This window comes from Heptranchias perlo, chromosome 6 (assembly GCF_035084215.1).
Source record: "Heptranchias perlo isolate sHepPer1 chromosome 6, sHepPer1.hap1, whole genome shotgun sequence".
Lineage (NCBI taxonomy): Eukaryota > Metazoa > Chordata > Chondrichthyes > Hexanchiformes > Hexanchidae > Heptranchias > Heptranchias perlo.
In genome coordinates this window covers 107,076,833-107,101,747 of record NC_090330.1, presented here as the reverse complement: position 1 = coordinate 107,101,747, position 24,915 = coordinate 107,076,833, and the positions used below count along the sequence as shown (strand labels likewise).

The 24,915-nt window shown below is 43.2% G+C and overlaps 1 long non-coding RNA gene across 1 annotated transcript; it reads left to right on the top strand.

Annotated features, from left to right (window-relative positions):
* LOC137322599 (uncharacterized) lies at positions 1 to 24,452 on the top strand. The gene is made up of 3 exons (XR_010963200.1): positions 1 to 66; positions 8,339 to 8,444; positions 24,132 to 24,452. It is a non-coding gene; the product is annotated as an uncharacterized lncRNA (long non-coding RNA).
* The last annotated feature ends 463 nt before the right edge of the window (positions 24,453 to 24,915 follow it).

Sequence of the window (24,915 nt, the reverse complement as noted above, 5' to 3'; positions counted from 1 at the left end):
TGAAATTGGAGTCAAAGGAGAAGATGGCTGAAAATACAGACTGAAAGTACAATTTCAAACCCTAAGGTAGGACGTTGATGCCTTATACCAACAGATTCCGACGAAGGCAAGTTTTCAAAGATAACAAAGAGGAGTTTTCTTTGATACTTCTATTACTTTTCCATCGTTAACTATACTCTACAGCTTTTCTCATTGAGCCCAAGACGAGCGTGGAGTTGTCACATCTCTACGTCACATCTTTACTTCACTTTTCCTGCCAGAAAACTGAATCAATGTTGTATTGGTCCTCAGTTTTCTTCGCCCCACCATTGGCGGCCATGTCTTCAGCTGTCTCAGCCCTTAGCTGTGGAATTCCCTCCCTAAACCTCTCCCTCCCCCTTTAAGACGCTCCTTAAAACCTACCTTTTTGACCAAGTTTTTGGTCACCGGCCGTAATATTTCCTTATGTGACTCGGTGTCAAATTTTGTTTGATAATCGCTCCTGTGAAGCGTCTTGAGACATTTCACCATGTTAAAGACGCTATATAAATGCAAGTTGTACTTGCTGGAGAACTGAAATACAATGCAGGAGCAGAGATCCGTAGGAATCCGTGACTTATTGCAGGAAAGGCAGCTCTAAGAACAAAGGTGTGATTCCTTTCAGGTACAAATTTTCAGAAGGAGACCTTATACACAAAGGAAATCCAAGGACGATTTGGTTATTTTGCTATGGCTTTTTTTTCTGTCAAAATCATTTTATGTCAACTGGGAAAATATTTCCCCCTTGTTAGTTAATTTTAGTGAAAAAAATAGGAATTGAAGCAGGAACACTGCTTTATACTTACACGCAAAGAGAAAATCATCATGATAAAGAGCAGGCAGCGTGGAGTTAGGAAATGATAAGAGGTATTCCTGGCATATTGGAGATGAGGTGTTAGCTGCGGCTCAGTCAGTAGCACTCTCAACCTACTGAGTTAGAAGGGCATTGGTTCAAGTCCCACTCCAGAGACTTGTGTACAAAATCTACGCTGACTTTCCAGTGCAGTACTGAGGGCATGTTGGAGGTGCTGTCTTTTGGACGAGACGTTAAACCGAGGCCCCGTCTGCCCTCTCAGGTGGGCGTAAAAGATCCCGTGACACTATTTCAACGAGTTTTCCCCTGTGTCCTGGCCAATATTTATCCCTCAACCAACATCACTAAAACACAGATGATCTGGTCATTATCACATTGCTGTTTGTGGGATCTTGCTGTGCACAAATTGTCTACCGTATTTCCTATATTACAACAGTGACTACACTTCAAAAGTATTTCATTTTCTGTGAACTATTGTAAGCAGTGTAGATGGAAGCATAAAATTATAGAGAGATAGTAATAGATTGAGTGAATGGGCAAAACTGTGGCAAATGTAGGCAAGTGTGAGGTCATCCACTTTGGACCTAAAAAAGATAGATAAGAGTACTTTCTAAATGGTGAAAAGCTTGTGGGCAGGTACAGAAAATAATCAAAAAGGCTAATGGAATGCTGGCCTTTATTTCTAGAGGACTAGAGTACAAGGGGGTAGAAGTTATGCTACAGCTATACAAAACCCTGGTTAGAACGCACCTGGAGTACTGTGTTCAGTTCTGAGCACCGCACCGTAGGAAGGATATATTGGCCTTGGAGGGAGTGCAGTATAGATTTACTAGAATGATACTTGGACTCCAAGGGTTAAATTACGAGGAGAGATTACACAAACTAGGGTTGTATTCCCTGGAATTTAGAAGATTATGGAGCGATTTGATCAAAGTTTTCAAGAACTGATAGAGTAGATAGAGAGAAACTATTTCCGCTGGGTGGGGAGTCTAGGACTAGGGGACATAGCCTAAAAATTAGAGCCAGGACTTTCAGGAGTGAAGTTAGGAAACACTTCTACACGCAAAGGGTGGGAGAAGTTTGGAACTCTCTTCTGCAAACGGCAGTTGATGCTAGCTCAATTGTTAATTTTAAATCTGAGATCGATAGATTTTTATTAACCAAAGGTATTAAGGGATATGGGGCTAAGGCGGGTATATGGAGTCAGTTCACAGATCAGCCATGATCTCATTGAATGGCGGAACAAGCTCGAGGGGCTAAATGGCCCACTCCTGTTCCTATTTTGTGCTTTGGGACGACCTGAGGCCGTGAAAGACGCTATATAAATGCAAATCTTTTTTTTTCTTTTTTGAGAAATGATTTATACTTAAGAGTTTTAAAACCTTCTAACAATGCTTCAGATCAGAAATCAACAGCTAAAGTAAAGAATCCTGGAATAGCCGATGAGTTAGAGTGCTGGATGGAAAATTGTTGTGGTTCATAAACAGGAAACAGAGGGTAGCCATAAATGGAAACTTTTGAAGCTAAGAACTTCACATTGGTAAACCCAGGGTCAGTTTCAGGGACACATATTATTTAAATGCAAATAAATGCCTGGGATGAGGGCATCAAAAAATCTCCAAATTTACAGATGAGATTAAAGTTGAAGGCAAGTGCTATTGATAAGGTTTCTCTGGGCTATTAGCAGCCCCTCTGTTGAAGTTGACGGGAGCCAAGCGGGAGAATCCGCATGGAAGATTGCACCCTATAGTCCTGATAAGTGACGATGATGAAATTGTCCCTGGACCAGGAGGACTGTAGGGTTTCTTTTCTCTCTTGTTCAGAATACAGAAGGCCAAGGATCAAGCGAGACACTGGGCTCGATATTAGGAGGGAGGCGGGTTCGCGGCGGGGGGTCGACAGGGCGCGTGGGTAACGCGCCCAGTGAATTCGGGGTGCTCCGCACGCGATTGCAGCCTAATTGAAGCCACTTACCTTGGCTTCCGGGTTTCGCGCTGGAAAGCTGCGCAGCAGGCGGACTGCGCACCCGCATCATAGGCTGTCAGCTGGAGGAGCCCTATTTAAAGGGGCAGTCCTCCACTGACTGATGCTGCAGAAAGGAGCCAAAATTACAGCATGGAGCAGCCCAGAGGGAAGGCTGCTCCCAGGTTTAATGATGCCTCACTCCAGGTCCTACTGGATGGGGGGAGGACAGAGATCTTCTCCCCGGAGGATGGGAGGAAATGGCCTGCCTCTGCTACCACAAAGGCCTGGCTCGAGGTGGCAGAGGAGGTCACCAGCACCACCAACATATCTCGCACCTGCATACAGTGCAGGAGGCGCTTCAATGACCCAAGTAGGTCAGCCGAAGAGAGTAAACTTACTCATTCCCCTACACTCCGTCTTCCACATCACCGCCCCCACCCCACATCTCCTTCTGCACTGCCAACACTACTCTGTCACATCACCCCTCACACCCACTCAAAGCTCATCCTCATCTTACCTGCACTTACTCACCTCGCCAGTACTCATCCCACCACTACATCTCAACCCAATCCTCATACAATCTCATGGCTCTGTCTCATACTCACCCTCTCATGCATCTCTTTCACAGTCAGCCTCACTCAACCTGCCACTACCTGTGCTGTAGCCACAGGGCATGCATCACGTATGTGCAGTAGCAAGCGTAAGGCAAACGTGTCGTGAGCATGAAGGGGATGCACAAGGGTGTTTGAGGGTTTGTCATAGTTTTTACTTATATTTGATTTCTGATCAACTCACATTACATATTATATTGTCACCACTACTGCCACGTCTTTGCAAATCTTGTCTGGTTTGTGCAATAATGCCCTTTCCTGAGGATCACCATGAAGACCGACACCTGATGCCACCCATTGCGTCACTGCAGAGTGGGTGTACATGTATTTGCAGGGCTCTTTTGTGCAGACGACTGAGAGACGTCGGCAATGTCCTCGGTGGCACCCTGGAAGGATGCGGAGGAGAAGTTGTTGAGGGCAGTGGTGACTTTGACAGCGACAGGTAAGAAGATGGTGCTTGGGCCAGCCGGGAGCAGCTCGGCATGAAGGAGGCTGCAGATGTCCACGACTACATGTTGAGTGACTCTGAGCCTCCGTGTGCACTGCTGCTCAGAGAGGTCCAGGAAGCTGAGCCTCGGTCTGTGGACCCTGTGGCGAGGGTAGTGCCTTCTGCGACGCATCCCTCTCTGCGGTTGCCCTCCCTCCTGCTGTGCAGGTGGATGTGTCACAGCACTGTGTTGTGGAGCTCCACATGTCAGAGGTGGACGGCGTAGCCGGCGAGGCTGGTGATTCTGTTCGTCCTCCGAGGAGGTCATGACCTCAGCTATGGCAGCCCCCATCCGGAAGATGTATGTTTGAGGGGGTCCGCAAGGTAGGTAAATGTGTCTGCACACCGGGGTTGAGGTTTCAAGTTGGTGAATTTTATTGTTAGGAGGAGAGTGGTGGAGGCCAAACTTTGTCCAGAGTGACAGAGTGGCCTCCTGCAATGAGTGAGGGTCTCCTCCCCCCCCGACCTGTCAAATAGACCGTTACAGCTGCCACAGGCTGGAGGCTGCAACACGTCCATTTCAACTGGGAGTAGGGGAAGCACGCTCAGTTGAGATGAAAATCCCACCCCTCCTAAAATATCCTCCAGATCAGGTCTGCTAACGACCTGAACTATCAAATTAATTGCCTTAAGTGGTATCTGGCCGGCTTTAATTGCCGGCGGGAGTCCTGCATGCGGGGGCTGCGCGCGCATCTAAGCGCGTCACTGGGGAACCCCGATTTTCGGAGCCCCCCCGCCCGCCACGGACCCGCCGGCTCGGACGTCCAAAAATCGAGCCCACTGTGTACTTATTGTCTAACTTGAAAGAATTTAATTTGACATACAGACACGACACAGTTTTTACAAGAAAGAAAGTAGCAGCTTCTCATACAACCTTTTTCTAGTGAGTACAACTCATGACAAAGGATTGATCAAGTCCCTCGTTCCAGGGAGAATGAAGGGTCCTCTCCTATGCCGTCTTGTCCTGACGTCGCATGTGATTCTCCTGAAAACCCTTGTAGATTGGGCTGTTTTATGTGTCTTTACCTTCAAAATCTGCTGTTGAACATCATGCCATATACGGGTTGTTTTGGAACACTAACACTATAGAATCTTCTATCAGGTCCGCAGGTTTTGTTTCCTTATCTCGACAACTATCAGCATTGTTTCTTCTTATCAGGTCTTGTGGTTTACCAATGCCAGTCTTGTTGACACATCCGACCTGTTAACTCCGCAAAACTGCGTCCGCCCCAGTATTGTAGTAAAAACACCCATGATCCTCTGCAGGACATGTCAATGGCCTAATTTCCCAGCATTCTTATTTTGCTCAAATTGACAATGCCGCGTTCTTTCACCGAGTAATCGAGGGTTTGAAGTCCGTTCTTTTAGTCTTCTTTAAAAACAAGTATTAAAAGTCCATATTGAAAAGTCTAAAATCCTTCAGGACCTTTCTGAAAAAGTAACACCTTCATATGGAAGTATCCTTTGTCTTTGAATAATGCAATAGGTGTGACAGAAGATTACTTCTAAAGATGGATGCATTTCAACACTTGATCTATATCCTGGACACCTGAGATATGATTTCATTAATACTGTACGTTCTTGACTTCAGTGAAGTAACCCTTAAGTGTACGTTTTATTTTGTTATTGCTGAGCTTAATATTGAATTTCGAACATGGCAGATTTCCATTGTTTATGATCTTTTGACACGATGCAGTCCCATCAGAGCAAACTCACAATCAGGGAAGCTGAAAGCTCAGACCCTGTATTTCTGCGGCGTATGTGCAAATGAAAAACGTTTGGATTGGAACCAATTGTTACAAGGTGCAGAGAGATCTTAAAGCAAGTAGCAATCAGCCAGGGGGCTGCCGCTGATTTTAAAGTTTTGATACCGAGGGGATGAAATTCAATTTCGGTGGTGGGACAAAATGGGCGATAGCGAATTGGCTGCCTGTTTTACGTCCCACCCGATTCAGGGTGTGTAGTGGGTGGCTGAATTGCTATAACCTGTTTTGCACTACCGCTGAAGATGTATTTGGTAGAAAATGTGCAGTGCACTCTGAGCAGAAGCACTGGGGTAAGTGATGGTTGTTGGGAGAGAGCGAGAGAGAGAGAGAGAGAGGATGAGCGCCCGACAAAGGCATTATTGGCCTTTGAAGGGCTGGCATGGGAACTGGACACACTGTGGAGGAACATTCTAGAAGATATTAGAACCAGATCTGATTAAGATTAGCTACTTTTCTGTTACTTTTGACAGTTACATTAGATTCATCGATTAATATGCAGGGATCATAAATTTATCAGTATTTGGACTCTGGGTGTAAAATGACTTGGCGTTTCCAGACTCATTTTACACTTGCATCTACTTTCTACTCTCTATCATGTCAAGATGATTGCATTCACTTCAGAGTCTTTAAGGAAACTGCGAAAATAAATTGTATTCATTGTGAATGTTAATCTGAGAGAAGGAAGTTAGAGGTCAGAACTGTTGCTTACTGCAGGAAATATTCTGTTGTTGCAAGTCATTAACAAGCTTCCTGAGGTGACACTGAAGTTTCTAATCAGCAACTCATTATCTGCAACAAATTAAAATTATGTGGTTCGATCTAACGAGGAAACTATGGAGGATGCTTTCCTTCATTTGCTAATTTTAATCGAGTAAAGGTGAATAGAAAATAGATGTGAGGAGAAAATAGAAAGGGAGCATAAAGTAGATGAGAGTAGAAAATGAGTAGAAAGTAGATGTGAGTATAAAATGAGCAGAAATAGATGTGAGTATAAAATGATTAGAAAGTAGAAGAGAGTATAAAATGAGTGGAAAGTAGATATAAGTATAAAATGAGCAGAAATAGATGTGAGTATAAAATGATTAAAAAGTAGATGTGAGTATAAAATGAGTGGAAAGTAGATGTGAGTATAAAATGAGTGGAAAGTAGAAGTGAGTATGAAATGAGTGGAAAGTAGATGAGATCTCCACAATCTCTGCGCACCTCCAATTCTGGCCTCTTGCGCATCCCTAATTTTAATCGCTCCACCATTGGCGGCCGTGCCTTCAGCTGCCTAGGCCTCAAGCTCTGGAATTCCCCCCCTAAACCTCTCCGCCTCTCTACCTCTCTCTCCTTCTTTAAGCCACTCCTTAAAATCTACCTCTTTGACCAAGCTTTTGGTCACCTATCCTAATATCTCCTTATGTGGCTCGGTGTCAAACTTTGTCTGATAATCGCTCCTGTGAAGGGCCTTGGGATGTTTTTACTATGTTAAAGGCGCTGTATAAATCCAAGCTGTTGGTACATTTGATGCTGTAGATAATTTAAGTCAGCAGTCACTCAAAAATGCCCTGACAAGGACTGGAGGAACAAATGGAAATAAATGCATTTTGTAAGCCAATACTGTCTAACGGAGAACAACCACTAATTATGGAGCAAAATCAAAGGAGATAATTAAATTTATGTTGCCTTCGATGAACACTTCCATCAGAGAGAGTCTAGTATTGTCGAAGTATGGAACAGAAAAACATAGAATCATAGAATGGTTAGAGCACAGAAGGAGGCCATTCGGTCCATCGAGCCCGTGCCGGCTGTTTGTAAGAGCTATCCAGTTAGTTCCATCCCCCCGCTCTTTCCCCATGGCCCTGCAAATTTTTTCCCTTCAAGTATTTATCCAATTCCTTTTTGAAAGTCACCATTGAATCTGCTTCCACCGCCCTTTCAGGCAGCGCATTCCAGATCGTAACTACTCTCTGCGTAAAAACATGCTTCCTCATGTCGCCTTTGGTTTTTTTTTGCCGATCACCTTAAACGTGATGTTGTTTCTCGATCTTGTACTAACTATTAGTAGAAGCACGGGCACAAAAAGAAAACTTTTTATTTTCTCAGTCCACAGATAAAGTAACCACCCATCTCAGACAATTAAAAAGCACCCCTCACTCCTTATGTACAGAAATGTGACCTTATTCACAAAGTAATCTGGGATGGGATGTAGCACGCCTAAGGTGAACAATAAATGTATTTACTGTGATTATGTGCACTGGAAAAAGTATGGGATATCGCATTACACTCCTGATTTCACCCACAAATAGCCATTTGTCTTGGGCTAAAATCTATTAAGCATATTTATTAAGAAACAAGATGACAGAAAACTGTAAATTAGCTAGTTTACAGTGTCTCTTTCAAAATAATAAATGTCCTGATCTAGCAGTTCTTGGTAGAAACATTTTTTAATTTGGACCAGGCTTCTGTGGTGAGAAGATTTATGTGATGCAAAACCCTCAGAGTCCTTCTTTAACTTCTACCATAAATTTGTACAGCGAGAAACAAACTGATGAAAAGCACTGCTACCCTGAGCTATTTTTTTAATCTTTCCCTTTGATGTTTGATGTTAAGATCATCCAAAGGAAGATCAAAATAAAATAAAAGTTTGTCAGTCAAAAAACTTTCTGACAGATTCAATCTTTCATACCTATAGGACGAAGCACATCCACCATGAGAGAGAGTCTGGCCCACCACTGAACGTCCAATACAGATCAGGATTGTCATCTACAATACTTGTCAAGCAATCTGCATTAATAGAGGTGAGGCAGCTCTCCTTGAAGTAGCATCATATGCAGTCTGGGAATGGAAATGTGTTTAACCCCACCCTCCCCCTTTCACTTCAGTGTGAAACTCGGATTACCCAACTTTGCATGCCAAGCTACAGGGATACTGGATCCCACTAGGGACTCACTAAAAACCCATAAAAACGTAAGGGGTTGGACTAGTTAAAATGATCATTTAAAGATGAGTAACTATCCCAGGCTATTGCTGACAGTAGGTGGGAGGTTATGCTGCTTTATAAATTGGCTGCATATAGTGACACCACAAGTCCCGCCCAGAATGGAGATGATTGGGTAATTCCCCTGTCAATCACGCCTGGAGTCCACACTGCTGTAAGTGACTGGGATTGATTTTATGCACATAATTTGTATTATGTAACTATCCTCCACTCACTGCATTTTGCTGGATAAGTAATCCTGCTCTTATTGGGAGATTTTGCTGTAGTTTTGGTCATGAGTTCTGTTTGCTGTAGTTCGTAGAGACTCTTTTTTTTAACAGACTCTGTTTGCTCAGTAAATAGACTCTGTTTGCTGTGAGTCCCTGCTGTAAGTCCCACCCTGCCTCCAACTCATTGGCTGACACAGTGGTGTCAATACGCACTTCGTTATAAATATTAGTTTTCTATGGTGAGCCCATTTCCCTTGCAAGAAATCAAGGTCAGTGATCTTACTTGTGCAATTTTGGTTGAGGAATGCAAGGTTATTTGTGGTACAGATCCTAGATTATCAATGAGCAACCACCTGTGGGAGTGGCAATTGAAAATATGCCAATGCATTTGTGTTGCTTACAGCCTGAGGTTAAAGGTCAGTGTTGGAGAGGGTGAGGAAGAGTTGCTTCCTATTTACTTATCTTCAGAACTTTGTCCCTTAGTCCAGTCATTATGGTTCATGACTCTGCTGGAGATGAAGTCCAGGTTCTATGCTGACACTCCAGCGCAGTACTAAGGGAGTGCTGCACTGTCGGAGGTGCCTTTTTTTGGATGAGACGTTAAACCGAGGCCCCGTCTGCCCTCTCAGGTGGACGTAAAAGATCCCATGGCCACTATTGGAAGAAGAGCAGGGGAGTTCTCCCCGGTGTCCTGGCCAATATTTATCCCTCAACCAACATCACTAAAAACAAATTATCTGGTCATTATCTCATTTCTGTTTGTGGGACCTTGCTGTGCGTAAATTGGCTGATGCACTTCTTACATTACAACAGTGACTACACTTCAAAAGTACTTTATTGGCTGTAAAGCGCTTTGGGATGTCCTGAGGTTGTGAAAGGCGCTATATAAATGCAAGTTCTTTCATTTTCTTTACAATATAGATATTCTCTATTGCACCAAACTCCAGTGCACTATGTCTTGGGCCTTCCTGTGAAGGTACCACTGGACACATGTTGCATTCCAGCTGTTTGTAAATAGACAATGATACCATCTTCTTCAGCGGAGAAGGAGTGATAATGGAAGATGACTCAAGCAAGAGAATTCTGTATTCCATTTGTCTGTATCGGGCAAAATTTACTTGTGTATGGCCTCCCCTTTTGAATTGCTGTGGATGAGTGGAACAGGGGATGTATCAGTCTTGGTGTTTTCAGTTGGCTCTTAGCTCGGTACAAGCCTCTGAATATGGGGTGGCAATCAAGCTACTTAACTGAAAATAGGTCCTCGGATTCTGATTTTACTAAAATCGTTGTTGAATTATATCCATTTAATTCACAACTCACTCGACAATTGCGAAATCTTACTGTTTTAAAATAAAATGGCGATAGCAATGCAAATAGAAATCTGGATTAACGCCATCTGGATTTCAATCTGTTCAAAGGATTGCCGGTTGGCACTGCTATGAACAGTTAACCGGGGTGATGTTCTGAGTTTGTGTTGTTGGTGAGGAGCCTCTCCTGCCAACTGCAAATTCCAGGAAATTATGGGCATGTGATCCGTGAATTCCCATCCACTGAATGTAACGGTTGGAGAATCCAGGGCAGGAGTGCTGGTGATTTCTCAATATGTGTCGCTGGTAGGCGAAGCTCCCAGTCATTAGCCCAGGTTCAGAAATTCAGTCCCAGGATGTAGCCACAGAGGTTTATTTCGTATTTTGTTAAGTTTAAAATCACAGGCTCTAGGTAGAGGCAAAAAACAATAATCTTCTATTCACACTGAATTGTTGTCTTCCGGTCTCCAAATGGAAAGTGCGACTTTCGCCTTGTAACCCAGTGAAGTTGGAAAAAAAAAATCAATCGCCCTGAACTAGGAGACATTACCTGAAAATCTTCAATCTCTTGCTCCAATCCAGAGAGCTGGCAAATCTGCTAGAGTAGATGAGGTTGCATTCACTCTCATTCAGTTGCGATGCTCTGAGAGTGCAGAATGAATCTGGAATACAGATTTTGACAAGGTCTACATGGTGCAATTTGCTTGACAGCCGAAAGGGCTCTTTATTTATGTCAGCTTTAGAAAGGCCTTCGATATACAGATATTTCCTGTGCTCGCTAACCTCCATTGGCTCCCGGTCCGGCAACGCCTCGATTTAAAAATTCTCATCCTTGTTTTTAAATTCCTCCATGGCCTCGCCCCTCCCTATCTCTGTAACCTCCTCCAGCCCTACAACCCTCCGAGATCTCTGCGCTCCGCCAATTCTGGCCTCTTGCGTATCCCCGATTTTCATCGCTCCACCATTGGTGGCCGGGCCTTCAGCTGCCTAGACCCTATGCTCTGGAATTCCCTCCGTAAATGTCTAAACCTCTCTCTCCTCTCTGTTAAGAAGCTCCTTAAAACCTATCTCTTTGACCAAGCTTTCGGTCGCCTGTCCTAATACCTATTTATGTGGCTTGGTGTCAAATTTTGTTTGATAATCGCTCCTGTGAAGCGCCTTGGGACGTTTTACTACGTTAAAGGCACTATATAAATGCAAGTTGTTGTTATAAATCTGGCGCATCTCTGCAGCGCAAACTGCGGACAAGGAAAGAGATAGACTTGCTTTAATTACAGGACTGATTGTTGTTTTGCCTTGTTTCTGAACAACCTAAATAATTGCCATCGGGTAAATACGCACATTGATAAGAAGAGTGTGAAATTGCTCACAGCAGCATCTTAACTGCAGCTCCCTACGTGTATTTATTTTGTTCAGACCTTTATTGTATTCTGCTCTCTTCAAAGCTGAGACTAATAATGAACTTGTGACTGCTTCCAATTACAATCCAGCATATTAGAAGAATAGTCAATACCCAATTACAAGCCTGTCCCTGAAACAGCAACCTTCCGTGATCTCCACTGTTTGGTGATCAGAGAGATAACACTAGCTCTTGTCTGACATTTCATTTCGGGCGCTATGCGCAGGAACTCGCCTTGCTTCACCACATGACCGCCTTAGCTGCAAGGTGATGCTTCGTCGGCCATTGTGGTGGAAGTAACAGAATAAAACCAATTGGGTTATTCCCGCAAAACCCGCTTTGTGACAAAACAATTCGCAAATGTAATAATGTTGAACTACTATCTCCCGTGTGAAATTAATTGTGGATGATTAGTTTGCTAGTTCCAAACGTCTTGCATGTCCAATAACTGCACAGATAATTGACTGATTCTGTGCTTGAGCTGCTGTACAGTAAGGTTTCCCTGAAGGGCAATTAGCATTCTTCATACTTTTGATTTTTCAAAGATCGTTCCTCCATCATTTTTGGTGCCACATATCAAGCACTAGGATTTTGCACCTCTCTGGTCCTTGAAAAGAAGGGTTGGCTGTATTTTAAACAAAGTCTTTTGGGTTAAAATCACATATGTATGGAGTGGCTCTGCCTCTTCTTTAACAAAGGTGTTGTCCCTTTTAACAACAAAGACATGGTTAACACGTTCCTTAAAAATAACAGAATGCCATATTTCATGTTAATATGCCTGTTACTAATACTGTGTAGCTAGATTTCAGCCCCTTGACATTTTTTATGGCCTGTGAACAATGCTGATTGATACAGGGTGCTGTAATCACCAAGGAATGGTACTAGGGATGAGGGACTTCAGTTACGTGGAGAGACTGGAGAAGCTGGGATTGTTCGCCTTAGAGCAGAGATGGTTAAGGGGAGATTTAGTAGAGGTGTGCAAAATTATGAAAGGTTTTGATAGACGCAATAAGGAGAAACTGTTTCCACTGGCAGGAGGGTCGGTAACCAGAGGACACAGATTTAAGATAATTGGCAAAAGAACCAGATGGGAGATGAGGAGAAATGTTTTTACGCAACGAACTGTTATGATCTGGAATGCGCTGCCTGAAAGGGCGGTGGGAGCAGATTCAATAATAACTTTCAAAAGGGAATTGGATATACACTTGAAAAGGAAAAATTTGCAGCACAGAAGGAAGACATTCGGCCCATCGTGCCTGTGCCAGCTCTCTGAAAGAGCTATCCATTTAGTCCCACTCCCCCTGCTTTTTTCCCATAGCCCTGCAAATTTTTCCTTTTCAAGTATTTATCCAATTCCCTTTTGAAAGTTACTATTGAATCTGCTAACCTCCTAATAGGCTAAATATACATTGGCTTTTTACAGGATAATCCGTATCCAGACCCCTTTTAAACAAGCTCGAAAACTAGGAAACACTGAGATGTTACTTAATGCTTTTTAATCATATTACACAACCCACTACATACAGTGACCCTGAGATTACTGGTACAGGCAGATCACACAGTGACCCTGAGATTACTGGTACAGGCAGATCACACAGTGACCCTGAGATTACTGGTACAGGCAGATCACACAGTGACCCTGAGATTACTGGTACAGGCAGATCATACAGTGACCCTGAGATTACTGGTACAGGCAGATCACACAGTGACCCTGAGATTACTGGTACAGGCAGATCACACAGTGACCCTGAGATTACTGGTACAGGCAGATCATACAGTGACCGTGAGATTACTGGTACAGGCAGATCACACAGTGACCCTGAGATTACTGGTACAGGCAGATCACACAGTGACCCTGAGATTACTGGTACAGGCAGATCACACAGCGACCGTGAGATTACTGGTACAGGCAGATCACACAGCGACCCTGAGATTACTGGTACAGGCAGATCATACAGCGACCGTGAGATTACTGGTACAGGCAGATCATACAGTGACCATGAGATTTCTGGTACAGGCAGATCACACAGCGACCGTGAGATTACTGGTACAGGCAGATCATACAGTGACCGTGAGATTACTGGTACAGGCAGATCATACAGTGACCCTGAGATTACTGGTACAGGCAGATCACACAGTGACCCTGAGATTACTGGTACAGGCAGATCACACAGTGACCCTGAGATTACTGGTACAGGCAGATCACACAGTGACCCTGAGATTACTGGTACAGGCAGATCACACAGTGACCCTGAGATTACTGGTACAGGCAGATCATACAGTGACCGTGAGATTACTGGTACAGGCAGATCACACAGTGACCCTGAGATTATTGGTACAGGCAGATCACACAGTGACCCTGAGATTACTGGTACAGGCAGATCACACAGCGACCGTGAGATTACTGGTACAGGCAGATCACACAGCGACCCTGAGATTACTGGTACAGGCAGATCACACAGTGACCCTGAGATTACTGGTACAGGCAGATCACACAGCGACCCTGAGATTACTGGTACAGGCAGATCACACAGCGACCGTGAGATTACTGGTACAGGCAGATCACACAGCGACCCTGAGATTACTGGTACAGGCAGATCATACAGTGACCATGAGATTACTGGTACAGGCAGATCACACAGCGACCCTGAGATTACTGGTACAGGCAGATCATACAGTGACCATGAGATTTCTGGTACAGGCAGATCACACAGCGACCGTGATATTACTGGTACAGGCAGATCATACAGTGACCATGAGATTTCTGGTACAGGCAGATCACACAGCGACCGTGAGATTACTGGTACAGGCAGATCACACAGTGACCCTGAGATTACTGGTACAGGCAGATCACACAGTGACCCTGAGATTACTGGTACAGGCAGATCATACAGTGACCATGAGATTTCTGGTACAGGCAGATCACACAGCGACCGTGAGATTACTGGTACAGGCAGATCACACAGTGACCCTGAGATTACTGGTACAGGCAGATCACACAGTGACCCTGAGATTACTGGTACAGGCAGATCACACAGCGACCGTGAGATTACTGGTACAGGCAGATCACACAGTGACCCTGAGATTACTGGTACAGGCAGATCATACAGTGACCATGAGATTTCTGGTACAGGCAGATCACACAGCGACCGTGAGATTACTGGTACAGGCAGATCACACAGTGACCCTGAGATTACTGGTACAGGCAGATCACACAGTGACCCTGAGATTACTGGTACAGGCAGATCACACAGCGACCCTGAGATTACTGGTACAGGCAGATCACACAGTGACCCTGAGATTACTGGTACAGGCAGATCACACAGTGACCCTGAGATTACTGGTACAGGCAGATCACACAGTGACCCTGAGATTACTGGTACAGGCAGATCACACAGTGACCCTGAGATTACTGGTACAGGCAGATCACACAGCGACCGTGAGATTACAGGTACAGGCAGATACTCACGGGGGGACTCATCAGGAAGAGTTATAAGCGCACAGTTCCAATCTGCTTACACTGGTTGAAGCTTAGAGGTTGAAGTCCCCCCGAGCTTCAGCGTGTTTATTTTGCGTAAAATTCTATGTAATTAATGATGTTTCCAGCTGTTTTGGACAGCTGCTTTCACCTGCCCACACCGGACCTGACCCGAAACCTGGGCGGGGTATGGAAACAGCCAGAATTGATTTCCTGCCTAATTTGGCACTCCATTACGTCCCGTCTGAACCTGTTTTCAGGCTGGTTCTGTATGCCATCCCTCTGTTTATCTTATTTGCCTTTTTTCTTTACTAGACTGACACTAGCCCCTAGATCTTTCCCCTGACCGGCGCACTGTATGATTGTTCCATTTATCACAAACTCCCTTTTTGAGGCTCCTCGTTCCCATACTAATTATTTTACGCTTGCTCCTGCTGAACTGTACCTGTCACCTCACTTAGAAAGGGCGCAAGAATTGCTGCACAGAAATGTCAGGCCGATACAGTCGGGGGAGTGGGAGTTCCCATCTGAAGTTGAGGGTTAAAAGATATCGTTGTGGGGGGTGGGGGGGCAGACAACAGAGGAGAAACTTTACTTTGCATTAAGTGTACTTGACGCTAACGCTTGGTGCAAAATAAAATTAAAAACATAGCGCAGAGTTTCCTCTTCATGCATTTGGATGTAAAGGGATCAGAGGAGAATCTGGCGAGGGGGATTGTATGTTTGTAATGGAGCCTGTCTGATTCTCCTGAAACACAATAAAGAGTAAAATCCGCCCCTACATTTCAAACTCCAACCCTAGAATCCACCCAAAACAAAACACGTTGAGGTAGCGTGGTCCTAAAATTACGCCGATGGAGCGATTTCCTGCAGCCCTGCCACTGCCCTCGTTGGACGGGTGCCGCACTCGGCGCGATTCGGGTGCGATCCGATCTCTAGGCCGATATTCATAATTAGAAAGTTTCAGGTTTAACCAGCAAAAACGAAACACTTCCTTTGTAACGTACAATGCTCAAGTGAGTTGGTTGGTATCAGTAGTTGTCTCCTCCAGCATGGAACTAAAGGTGTGCCGCTGTAGAAAAAAGGAGGCCGAGGGGTCAGCTAATAGAGGCCGTTAAAATTAAGAAAGGGTTTGATAGGGTAGACGTAGGGAAGATGTTTCCACTTGTGGGGGAGACCAAAACTAGGGGCCATTAATATAAGATAGTCACTAATAAATCCAATAAGGAATTCAGGAGAAACTTCTTTACCCAGAGAGTGGTGAGAATGCGGAACTCGCTACCACGTGGAGTAGTTGAGGCGAATAGAATAGATGCATTTAAGGGGAAGCTGGATAAACACATGAAGGAGAAAGGAGTAGAAGGATATGCCGATAGGGTGAGATGAAGTAAGGTGGGAGGAGGCTCGTGTGGAGCATAAACCAGTTGGGCCGAATGGCCTGTTGCTGTGCTGTTAATTCTATGTACCAGATGCTGTCTGTCACTACAGAGGGAAGATGAAATGCTCCTACTCCAAAAGGGAAAGGCAGCTGCCTGGTCCGCACCAGAGCTGGAGAACGCTGACGTTTTTATTTCCATGTTTTATTAGCATTAGACCCACTTTTGGAATTTATCTTTGAGCAAGAAAGTTTCTGGTTTAGTTGGGTTCGACCCCAAAAATCCGAAGGCTGTTTTTATTCAGGAATATCCTGCATGCGGCTCTAACCAGAAGTGAGTTAGTAAGTTATATATTTTCTTTAGTGGCTGTGAGCTGTAATGGTTCAGATAGATGGCTGGCGGTATAAAGCTATTTTGCAAGCGATAACTGTTTTTATATGGAGCTATTCGGCAGATGAATAGTTATTTTCAGACAGAGCTTTATGATCACCTGTTTCCCATGAAAGAACTGATCTGTTCTCAATGAGACGCAACATCAATTACTGAGCTCAACAATCGTCTCGGGCCCAAACCAACGGCTTAATACACTTCTTTCTTAAAAACACAAAATAGATTATCTCTATCAAATACAACCATAATTGGTTCATAAAGAACACAGTAATATCATACTGCGAAGAATAGCCCACTGATGGTCTGAAACAGATTGTTCTCCATGGTAATCATGGACTGCTATTACCGGCAGATATTTTACTTTTTATCTTGCCTACAGATTAAATACAATACTCTAACAACTGATTCTTTTCTTGGTGATTTTTTTTGGATGGGGGTGGTATTATTTTTCCTATTACTCCGCTCATTGGCAGCATTCTTGCCTTTCCCCATCTAGGATTCCAGCACATAATTTAGCCCGACACTTCACTGCAGTACTGAGGGAGTGCAACATTGTCTGAGGTCTTGTATTTTGGATGAGACATTAAACGAAGGCTTGCTTCGCTGACCAAGTTGGCGTAAAAGATTCCTGTTAGAAGTTTCAGGTCTTATCTTAGCTATTCTGAGGTCCAGAGGGGCTATTCATTCCTGTAAGCAGTCTGTTGTCTCATGTATAGGAGGGTGTGCCCATACTGTCCAAAGTCTTAACTGTACAATAACAAAATCCAGGGTGTAACAATAATATCTCCATGTGACGTGAACTGGATATTCATGTCTTTCGTGTTTGCCTCCGTGTATATCTCTTCAATCTTTTTGAAGGTGGACCAAAATCACTTAAGGTGAGGCCCGGTAGGAATTGTTAAGCTGCTTTATTTCACAGCAAGTGAACATACGGAGTAACAGTTATGATCAAACTCAATCAGTACAACTTGTCTTCATGTAGTAATACAAAATAATGACACTTCCCTACATCAAAGGGCCGTCTTGCTTGACTTAAACGAAATAACTTCCAACTATCCTCCAGCATTCTGGCCTTCGGAGCTTTGCAAACGTCTTCCCACACATCTTTCTGTTGCAAAACCCTGACTGTCAATGCGTGTTCCTGCCTTTTGCATTTATTTCACTGTGTTGACAACCTGAGGGGAGGGCCTATTGCAGACATCCCCTGCCAAGTGCCCAGGATGAAGGAACTCTCGACACAATGGGGGTAATTTTGACTGGATGATAGTGATGGCCAATGGAAAAATCTGGAGAGGTGTTTAATGGGTGGGTGAGCCAATATCGCACGTTTTAAATTGGCTTTAAGAACTGACTTTGGTTTGTGCAGTCTGAACACGTGCAGTGTGCCTGATTTCCCACGCTGCAACCCCGTGTTCAGTCAGCCGTGTTTACAGGATATTTTTTACGTAATTACCTTCTAACATTTTCGTTGGTGTGGCTTTTTTTTTCAAATAATTTTGAAAATAAAGAAAATAAATTTCAAAAGCTTTGAGTCAAAATTTCTATTGATTTTTCAAACAAAACAGAGAGATAAAGTAAATGACTATGTTCTGATTACACACCTGTTGTAGCTTTTGTTTTTTGTTGTACAAATTTTAGAAAGTGTATTAAGCTGAGGGGGAAGAGAGGGAAAGATGGAGAGAGAGAGAGAGAGAGAGACGGGAGAGAGAGAGAGAGAGATAGAGTGTGTCTTTTTTCATTTACTAATACTTCAATTTTCAAAATAAATACGTTGAATTTTGAAGCAAACTGATTATCACAATTGTGTTTTGTTGACACTTGTGAGACAAACATTCTAATTTCCAATGCCTGTGAGGAAGAGGGAGGGAGCACGGGAGAGACCATTGCTGGGACATCCCGTAGACTTCTCCCCATTGACTGCCATAACCTCAGTGGAAGATCAGTGCAGACCCTGTTTATTCAGGGTTTCTGCTGAAGTTAGGTGGTTGATTGGGAGAATCCCTGAGGAAATTCCCAGCATAAGACACAAATGGAGAGAAAGTCAAATAGGCAATTTCTTTTCGCATTTTATGTGATTTCTTAAAAAAAAGTGAATTTTTGAAAGTAAAAAAGGCCTTCTTGAGGGAAACAGATAGGAAGGAGGTTGGGGGGGGGAGAGGAGGTGGTAAATTCCCTGAACTTTCCTTCCCCTTTAAAGGAAATTTGCAAACTATGATATTTGTACAAACTGATATTGTTATGAATTTCCGCGCATGGGTCAAGCCAGCTTTACACGCCCACGGTAAAGTATTGAAGGCCCAGAGGATAAAAAATCACCACAGGGACTTGAACACTCCAGGAAGTAATTGTGTAATGCACAGAGCCACCTCTCAGAACACATTCTGTTTTAATTTTAACTCGAAATGATTCTACTATGGAGGCAAAAAGGCACAAACACAAGTGATGAAAAATGTCTTAAAATGACAAATACATTGTATTTTTAAATAGTAAGGAGAAAGGGAATTAGCAATCAACTTCACTGCTGAGGAAAAATTATGCCCTCCAAATCCGTAATGACTCACAATTTCCAACATCTATTTACTCTCCTTGGTTAGGTCAGAAGACACAGATAATAATAACAAGCAAAGATTTGTTTTTATTGAAGGTTTCTTGACATGAAGCAACCAATTACAAAGTAAAGATCCATTCGACATTCCAGAAATGACCATGTGTCTAAGATAATAGCTTTCTGAGCTTGCTGTGACCAAGATCACGGAAAGAAAGAACGAACTTGTATTTATATAGTGCCTTTCGTGACCTCAGGACATCCCAAAGTGCTTTAGGAACGAACTTGGATTTATATAGCACCAATTAAGTACTTATTTTGAAGTGTAGTCACTGTTGTAATGTAGGAAACACAGCAGCCAATTTGCACACAGAGATAATGACCAGATAATCTGTTTTAGTGATGTTGGGTGAGGGATGAATATTGGCCAGGACACCAGGGGGAACTCCCCTGTTCTTCTTCAAATTGTGCCATGGGATCTTTTATGTCGACAAGAGGGCAGATAGGGCCTCGGTTTAACATCATATCCAAAAGGCAGCACCTCCGATGGTTCGGCACTCCCTCAGTGCTGCATTAGAGTATCAGCCTGGATTCTATACTCAAGTCTCTGGAGTGGGTCCTTGAACCCACAACCTTCTAGGACTTACGGGCTAGAGTGCTACCCACTGAGCCACAGCTTTCACCTGCCAGAGGTGCTTCTATCCAGCTGCAGCATTCATTCTTGAACTGAATTAGTTATGTGTTGAGAGCAAAAGGTTGTGGCCGGGAAATTCCTCGGAGCCGTTTCTGACCCACCGCCATAACTTCACTGGAAGTGCGGCAGAAACCCCGTTAACGCCCATGGACAGGTTTTCCGTCGCACTTCCGGCGAAGTTATGGCAGCTGAAGGGGAGCAGCTCCGAGGAAATTCTCGGCCCGTGTTATCCTTTAGGCTTTTCAGTCAATTTGTCAATTAAAAAAAAAACAAATACATCGCCACGTGATATCAGGTATCATCCGTCCAGATAAGATTTGTCATTTTAGGGTTTTGTTCCCGGCACCAGCATCATCCCCACAGCTAAAAGAAAAGGATTACACCATCTTCCTAAGCCTCATGTGAGTACACGAAGAGGCCAGTAAGAGACGTGCGAGATTGTCTGAGATAATTGGCTCATCTGCTTTCCCTCATTCCCTGCAGGAAAGTGTGTCGCCTTCATTTACCCTTTCACTGATGACACGGCTAAAACTTAAAGCTTTGTGCGGGGAACCATGAGCGTAAATTTACTACTTAGCATTTGAGGCACAGCATGTTACTGTGCTATTTATACGCAGCAGATAATTACACAAGCGAAACAAATGTTTCTAATTACAATATTTAAATATACTGTAACCAGATAAAAATGAATGCCAAATAAAGAACATATATAGCATTATGTATAGGACCCATGGGAGTGAATTAATGTGTTAGGTTCTATTCCATATCCTCATCTCTCTGTTTTTATATTCTTCATAAATAGTAAATTGCTCCAACATAAGAGAAGTTATTAAAATACCTTTGGTGTTAAAACTTAAAAAGAAGTAATTCTTGCCTGCTGTCTATGAAAACCTGGTCTTGTTCATTTTTCTAGTCGTCCCATTCATGTTTTGCTGCAAGAAATAGTTTTACTTTATCACTAATTATATTTAATAAGCGCTGCATAGATGAAATTCACAGCCCGCTGATGAACAAAACCGCTTTTGCATCATGACAATTTTCGGTATCAAATAAGTTTTCTGTATTTGTCACAGTATTTTGAAAACTGGCCAGATTTTATAAATCTGACGCTTTTGTATCATGTTCCACCTCATGCATTTTCTAAATGTATACTTAAAAAAAATGACAGTAAGTCTATTTTGTTCTTGGAAATTCATAAGAGTATTCTTCTCTCCCCCATTCCCCCCCAAAAAATGTACACATGCAATTTTTTTAAGAAGGTTGGAACTTGGTATGGTAAAATAATGGAATAGAGTCCATGTCCTATCAGTAGCAAAGTGTTATGATCTGGAATGCGCTGCCTGAAAGGGCAGTGGAAGCAGATTCAATAATAACTTTCAAAAGGGAATTGGATAAATACTTGAAGGAGAAAGATTTGCAGGGCTGTGGGGAAAGGGCAGGGGAGTGGGACTAGATGGATAGCGCTTTCAAAGAGCCGGCACAGGCACGATGGGCCGAATGGCCTCCTTCTGTGCTATATCATTCAAGGTTCATTCTAAAAGAAAAGACTTGCATTTATATAGTGCCTTTCACAACCTCAGGACGTCCCAAAGTGCTTTACAATCAATGAAGTACTTTTTTGAAGTGTAGTCACTGTTGTAATGTAGGAAACGCGGCAGCCAATTTGCAAACAGCAAGGACCCACAAACAGCAACGTGATAATGATGAGATAATCTGATTAAGTGATGTTGGTTGAGGGATGAATATTGGCCAGGAGACAGGGGAGAACTCCCTTGCTCTTCTTCGAAATAGTGCCACAGGATCTTTTGCATCCACCTGAGAGGACAGAGAGGGCCTCGGTTTAACATCTCATCCAAAAGACAGCACCTCTGACAGTGCTGCACTCCCTCAGTACTGCATTGAGAGTATTAGCCTAGATTTTGTGCTCAAGTCTCTGGAGTGGGATTATGAACCCACAACCTTCTGACTCAGAGGTGAAGGCGCTACCAACTGAGCAACAGCAAATAGTGTGATACTAAGTGACTGGTCATTGATTCAATGGAATATCTTTTCCTCAATAAATAAGGCACTCCAAAAAGTTAGATGTAAGTAAAATGGTGAGTAAAGTTCATATTTTCACTATTTTGGGCAGTTTTCCCTGGGAAAGTGAAGAAAGAAAAGTAACAAAAAGAGAGAGAAAAAAAACTTGTTAAGGGCTTGTTAACTTCTTATTAATCACTGGAATGTCCTTCCTGAAGTCATATACAGAAAAACACATGTAGCATTCCTCAGACAGAATTAAAACAAAATAAGAGGTATCGGGGCTGATTTTCACGTTGCTACTGCCCCTGTGCGTCAAAAACGGGCAGTTTCGAGATCAAATTCAAACAGCGGGTGGTTGTGCTGACTTATTGTTGTGTTGTCCTCCATCCTAACTTTCAGGCGGACCTCCGTCCTGGAAAATGGAACTTCTGTCAAAACCAGGCGGGAGGCTTGTACATATATTTATACGGACGGTCTGACGACCACCAGTTTCTGCTCCTACTCACCGACCACGGGTGGTTAAAGTTGTTTACTGGTCATTTACAGCAATAATGGGATCCTCAGCTGCAGTAGTTTAAACAGACTTGCTGCTTATTGCCCACAAAGTTCTGCTTCTTTTTATTCCCAGTGTTAATACCCGTCCTATTTAAGGTGCTGATACAGGTCTTTCATAGCCAGCCGTGGGATCTTTTACATCCACCTGAGACGGGGCCTCGGTTTAACATCTCATCCGAAAGGCGGCACCTCTGACAGTGCAGCACACCCTCAGTACTGGGAGAGGTTGAAAACGTGGGCACGCCACAAATGATTTTCCACCTAATGGCCAACAAATCAAATGCCTCATAAGCCCAAATTTCCAATACGTACTCTGGACTGGTGAGGATTCTCACTGGGAGCGTGAAGTTGGAATATTATCCTTTATATGTCATCAAACAATATTTTATTGGGATAAATTACTGAAATCATCACACAGCTATAAATGAATGTGATTTTAATCGACTGAACAAATAGATGTATGTCGTATTTTACTGCTTCTCTGCACTGGGAATACCTGCATGTAATTTCAGAGATGTGCAGCACTTCAAACAAAATAAATATGAAACATTATCCTCTTCATGGAATAAAAAAACCACATTGAATGGAACTTTGCCTTTAACTTTAGAAAGTCCTTCTGCAAATAAAATGATGTTGTCATAGTTCAGACATAATCAGTGCTATCAGTCACATGGAAATAGATTTGTTCTACTTCTATTCAGCTTAAGGGCATGAACTCAAAGTGGCACTCACAACAAATTTTACTCGCAGTTCCCATGAGCTAGCGGCAGAGTTTCCCAAGGTGGGTACAATATTAAAAAAACTTGCCTCTCAAATCACAAACTGCCATCCGAAAGTGGCATGTAATATTTTACCGAATGGAGCTTAGATAGTGGTGAATTGAAAAGATGGGAAACACACTGCTAGATTGCTCTGTACCCTTGAAAGTAAGATTTATATGGGGCAGAAAGTAAGGGCTTCCAGGAAACATACATTTGTGCGCACAAATGCTAATGGGAGGGTCATAGGTCACTGCTGTTATAACTCAGTACAAATGGAAATGACAGTAAAATGCAACGCCCATTCGAATTTATGTAATATTTCAAATTTACACCAGCAAAAATACAATTTCCTGCATTAAGTACATCTTGGCACATGAGAAATATTAACCTTCCACCCCCAAGACAATTAAACTGGGGTAAATTCAGCAAAGTACATGACGATATCACTATAAACCCTGTTACCGGATTGGGATAAATAAATTGGTACACTTTCACAGTGATGCTCAATGTGACCATCATCACTGAGAATAGTGTTGATTTTATGTTTAGTACCAAGGTTCTTAAGCCTCTTGACTTGTGGTTCTTTAGTGATTCGTTCCTTTTATTCACAGGTAACACAGTAAATAATGTTCTAAGTTCTTTAACACAGACATGATATGCATGTTATTCCATAGGTATATGTGACACAGCTGTGTAGTTCTACGATATTGTGCTGAAATATCATCCTAATTTACTTTGTTTAAATTTCCAGTCCTGCATTCCAGGAGGGCTCCTTGCAATCTGACTTTGGATTTAAACATAAATCCACAAATATCATGGTGGACAGATGCTAAAGATTTATCATCAGCAGCACCCGAGATACAGGTAGGGGTTGCCATTTCTGGTTGGACGTATTCCTGGAGGTTTCATCACATGACCTCCCGTCGCCAGTTACCCCGCCCCCACGCTCCTGCCATTGGCCACCCGACACGTCCATCTTCGCGGTGCCCTGCCGTCCCACGGCCAATTGGAAAGCGAACAGACTCTTTGTTACCTGATTGGATGATTCTTGACTGTCAGTCAAACAGCCTTTTTCCCCCATCTCCAATATTTTTATAACTAATAAACAAAAGCGTTGAAAGAAAATGAAAATAACACACAATTTTTTTAATGCCCCTGTGATTTTTCGGCTGGGTTTTTGCTGGCAGCGGTGTCTTGGAGATTAGTTTTAATTCCTGGAGACTCCAGGACAATCCTGGAGAGTTGGCAACCCGAGGCACTGTTGGAGCTAGACTTCATCGGAAACTATCCCAATTAGAATTTAGGGAATCTAATTGGGGAAATGATTTGCCACTGGGAGAGTTCCGTTGTCCTAAACTTTCCAAACAGTACAAAATCTCAGCAAACTAGGTGAGTTCAAAGAGAGGAGGAGAAATTACAGGAAATCTCTGTCCTAAAGAGGATTCAGCAAAGTTAAGGCAAATCATCAGAAAGAAATCAAGATCGAGGGACATAGTGGATTACAGATAGGAGTGCAATCAAAGGGAACAAAAGAT